Here is a 5,331-nt window from a genome sequence, read left to right on the forward strand (position 1 = left end):
TATTATCTATTTTATTATTACATTGAATAGTATGAATACCGAGATTACAGTGAATTGCATAAACTAAATATCATATTACTGAGAATACTGGAGAATACTTAGGAATACATCGAATACTTTGAAGAGAATGTTGAATACTAAGAGTCATTAGAGTGTTTGGAATTCATCGGCTAGAGCGAATAATATTCAAAGAAGTTTATGTTAAATGCATTGGGATGGTTAAGTGTGGCACAACTTTAATATATGTCTAAAAAAGAATTATGCCAGAATATATAAAAGAAAATTATGTAAACAAATAGAAATTTCAGATTGCCCCTCTTCAGATATGAACGCAGTAGGCGATTGCTACTTAACAATAAAAAAAATCAATCTGGAGAATGGTTAATAAAAATGATAATTCAAAATTCGATAATTCTGTTGTTTTCTCAATTGTGTGCTGTTTTTCCAAACTTTTTTCATCATTTCTTTGCAAGCAAGTAAGTAAAACTGTCCTAGTGATTTCGAAGAGTGAATTAAATTTCTTTTATGCTGATATTTATTTATCAAAGTCAATAAATTACATGTAAGCAAATGTTTGAATGGAAAAAGGGATACTTTTTAGTACAAAATCATATAAAGTGGAGACTGGAGAGTACACTGAAGCTTTTGCATCAAGCTCAGAGTCGTTTAGTATTCTCGCTCTGTCAATGTGCTTTTCTTGCGAATGTGTTTATACATTGTGAGTTTCAAATGTGGATAGAATGCTTTCATACCATCAGCGGTGGACAGTCGTGATTGATTATCATTAAGACCTTCTCTCATGAGAGATGTTATTCTCAAATGGGAATTTATCGTTAGGAGAAACAGTATATTATTTCTGAAGAGAAAGTACACCAAACACATTTGCAAAACAGTAAATGTGAATTGACTAATTTGGAATGTGTTATTAACCAACTATTGCTTCAATGGCAAGGGTCGAATAAGGGTCTGACAAACCATCTTTCACATCTCATTGCAAAGAGATATTGATGACCACGACAAATACATTAACAAAAAAATTATTATTTCAGCTGAAAAAATATGTCCGTATATATTTTAGTTGATTTCATGTGCCATCTCTTGTATACGACCATGTTCACAGTTCACACTATGTCAAAGAATTCGTTTCTAAAAATAAAGCCCTGCTTTGTGGTTATCAGTTAAATGTATTGATGTTTAACCTATTGATAATGAGCTCACGATTTCATGGCACGTGTTCAACAATGAAAAAACTCCAGAACGGTGTGCAATTTTCCAATGTCTTTTGTCATCTGTTTACAAATTTCACTTTGACTATGAAGTATTTTCATATTCTGTTTGATATTTATGATTTGTGTAATTTATCTTTGTGTAATATATTCTCATTTTTTTCTCTTCTTCAAATTAACGTTCTACTTATGTTCTGTTGATCATTTTCTCATATTTTTTTAAAATACGCTTGCCGAATAATGAACATGAATATTTCAATGGAATTAAGAAGAAAGCAACGGTGAAAAAAGTGTTTGTATGCAAAAACTGCTGAATGAAGATAGGAATGAACGTAAAAAAAACAGATTAAAAGGCCAGCTCTCTATTAAAGGAAAAACCACAATAAGCTATTTTTTGTTTTTGCTGGCCGCTCCAAGCGTATGATTAAACGCTACACTGAAAATGAAAGAAGAGGAAAAAAACACACAACAAACCGAATCGAATTATATATATTTCTGGTCGAGTACCGAGGCGGAGACTGGCAGAATTCCCTAAATAAATGAAAATATACGTTTGAACAGTGCTTTTAATTCATGTGAATTTTCTAGGGCGGTGCCTCGCAATGCTCAAACCCAATTTTCAAAAACTTGTTGCAGTACGTAAACAAAAATCATTCACACGCAAAAAAAGACATCAATTATGAATAAATATCCGAATAATTGTAGCCAAGTATACCAAGTTCAATAGTAGAAAACTACCGCATAATATAGTCGACATGTTGTTTTTTATTCTTCATAAAACAACTTTTTCAATTCTCTTGTTCGATTTTTTTTATTTAAACAAAAAACCGACGTGAAAAGATCATTTATTTTTGAATGGAACAGAGTGCAGCATCTGTTAGGTGTAAAAATAGCTCACAACCAAAGTGGAGAATAACAAATACAATACGAAAGGCGTGGCCAATGTGTTTACGTTTCGTATGTTTGCGTCTATTGTGAATGAATCACAACGGGCGGAAGCGCATGCCAAAACACTCTTTTTATGATTCAATGCAAAACAAACCGTTGAATCATGAAGTGTAAAAGGCTTGGCTCGCGACACATTACACAAACATTTTATTCTTTGAAAGATGGTTTACCGTAAGAAAATTCATGCTGTAATGAGTATCGAAACCCTCTTTTCTCAAACAATTATATCTAAGGATTACATTTGCATTTATTTTCTTCTTGAAACCACAAACACGGTGTACATAATTTTGGGAGGAATCGATTCGATAATATTTTTTGAATGGAAACACGTCATTTGAAGAAAAAAAAATGCCATAATTTCATGTTTATCAAAATGTCTAGAACAAAAATTCACCTAATAACACAGTTTTAGTCGCAGACGCCACAAAAATTAATCACTCGCTATCAATAACACGCGCACACCGACCGTATCTCTTAAAAATATACAATTAACTCTATTACAATTGGATCATTATGATGTCAACTCAATTAAAACTAAATAATAAATAAAATGTATCACACACAGAGGTAGAGATAGCACAGCACACACACAAACTTTGGCCACAACCCAAAAAACCACTAACTGTTTTGAGGTTCGATGCGGTTCCTAATTCACTTAGAATCTGTGGAATATACCTTAAACCGCAGTGCACACAAAAATCCTACAATGTGTGTAAATGCTAGGTAAACCAAATGGACATAGATATGCCTGGGTCTCTCTCTGTAAATTGTAAACATTTGAAATTCCTTAAATATACATATATTTATTGAATTGAATTTGATTCGTTATTTTGTGGATAATGAACGGTGTCACGTGGCGGATAACTCACGTTATGTTTGAGAATAGTATTATTATTATTATATTAGGAAAAATCACGTTGTACAATCTTCTCTGCCAATTATATTTAAAAATGAAATTGAGAGAAATATCCGAATCATCCAAATTTTAAAACAGAAATATATGTTGGACTTTGAGTCCACTACACTTTTTTTAGACAAAGTTTAGAAAAATACTTGAACCGACTTGCTTTTATAACCGAATTGCGTTAGAATGATGCACAAAAAAGGGGAAGACACAGTCTGTGACTAAATTGACGACATGAAGAGGGGAAAATCAGGAATTCGGTTTTTTTTTTGATAATTGTAGATGCGCTTATTCATCAAACTTGTTCCGTAGCCACAATTTATGCATAAGTATAAGTAAGGTCATCGTCTAAATCATCTACCGACAACTTTTAATTGAACATCTTTTTCGATTTCCTGCGGATTTCCCAAACAAAAATAGCCAACCAAATGCGATTCATTCACTTATGTCATTCGCCAGTCAAACAATAAACAAAATCACCAAATTTGATGCGGTTTACAAACGATTTTATTAACCTTTTGTTTATTTACAAAAAAAAATGCTAACCATTCTATGACGGTATATGAGCTAATTGATGCAGTTTGCGCCAATTTTGTAAACACTCTTAATATTGAAGAGCATTTTCAGGTCTTTGGGTTCAATGTTTTTCACGAGTTAAGCAAGACAATTCTCTTGGTCTTAGTACTTGAAAGCATCACTTTTGGCGGAAAGTTTTCAAAATGTCGCGGTTGAAATATTAGTCAAAAACCACGGCACTTTGAGTTTAGAAGACCCTTTTTATTCTTTGTAGTCATGAATGCATCCATTTCATTTATTAAAAATTGACATAGAAACATCTTTTTTTCTTCTTTTTTTTTTAATTTGAAATTCTCAAATTCAAACTCTGAATTAGAATGGCTGAAAATAATAAAAATAATTTTTAAAAAATCCGTAATATTTTAGCTGGAGTCACTTAAGTGTTTTAATTAAAACAGACGTAACTTAAATGTTAACGAATTCTATCGCATTTTCAAAGTGGTCAAAAGGCAAATTTGAAGTAATTTTAACTATTAAATTGGTATTGATTGCCATGTATCCGCTACAACCTCTTCTTAAGCGGAGGAAAAAATAGTGTTCTTTCATTGAATCTCACACCAAATGATTCTCTCGTTTATTATTATTATTATTATTTATTGCTTTTTACGTCTACTTAAATAAGCCGACGGTTGAGATTAGTACAATTTTTATACAAATAAATTTTTGGAAAGTAGTTTTAAAACTCTAGCTAGTTTAAATGAAAGTGAGTATTAGATACAAGTTCAGTTCAGTTTCGTTCAATAAATATAATATTACGTCAGTCACAGTTAGAATACTAGAATAAGCGTGATCGGAATTGATATATATATATATATATCTTATCGAAAACACCCGAATGCATTATATGCTGTTTAAATGTTCGGAATTTTCACCTATGACGACAGTAGAGTTTGTTGCGTATATGGGAAAATGCATGAATCAAACTGAAAAAAATCTCCAGTATATCATCTCATGTGCTTGCTGTTCAGCTCTCATTAATGTAAACAAAAGTGATGAGTAAAACTAATTTCAATGTCAACTATTCCAAATCGTAATCGATTGGAAAAAAAATTGTGACGATTCCAGATCGTTTGATTATCTAAATTTAGATGGTCTTTTTTCCATTGACTCGAGAAATTGAGTCAGACTCTCAGAGGGTAATACGTTTTGGGTTTTTTCTTGTGCAACTATACGGCACAAAATATCAACAGCACAAGTCGTCGACGCAGTAGCGTTTCGTTTTAAACTCAATGTTAAGTAATACATACACACTCGGTCGTGTGGATTTTTATGTATAAAACAAGTAATTACGCGTTCAAGCACACTATCGGTAACTGGAGTTGCTGTTGAAGACAACAACAATAACAATATTCGAAAGAAGCGATCAAACACATGTAAAAGCAATGACGTGAAACACACAAACATATCGACACCCGCAGCCGCCACGCTACAAAAAGCAGCTTACGCATACACAACGCCTGATACATGGAATGGAGAGTATGCGATGTATCGTTTGTATATCAACAGTGTGCCAAAGCACATTCACAACCGAATGCGATAGATAGGGAATGCACAATAAAGCGAAGCACATAGTAAATATTGAATGCGGCACAGTCACAAACGTGTGTGTACAAAAGCATCGAAACCACTGCTCAAAACCGAATCAAGTGTTTATTTGCGTTTAGTCGATGTTGTGAA

This window comes from Contarinia nasturtii, unplaced genomic scaffold (genome assembly GCF_009176525.2).
Source record: "Contarinia nasturtii isolate CC-2019 unplaced genomic scaffold, AAFC_CNas_1.1 Cnas_scaffold_1182, whole genome shotgun sequence".
NCBI classification, from domain to species: Eukaryota; Metazoa; Arthropoda; class Insecta; order Diptera; family Cecidomyiidae; genus Contarinia; species Contarinia nasturtii.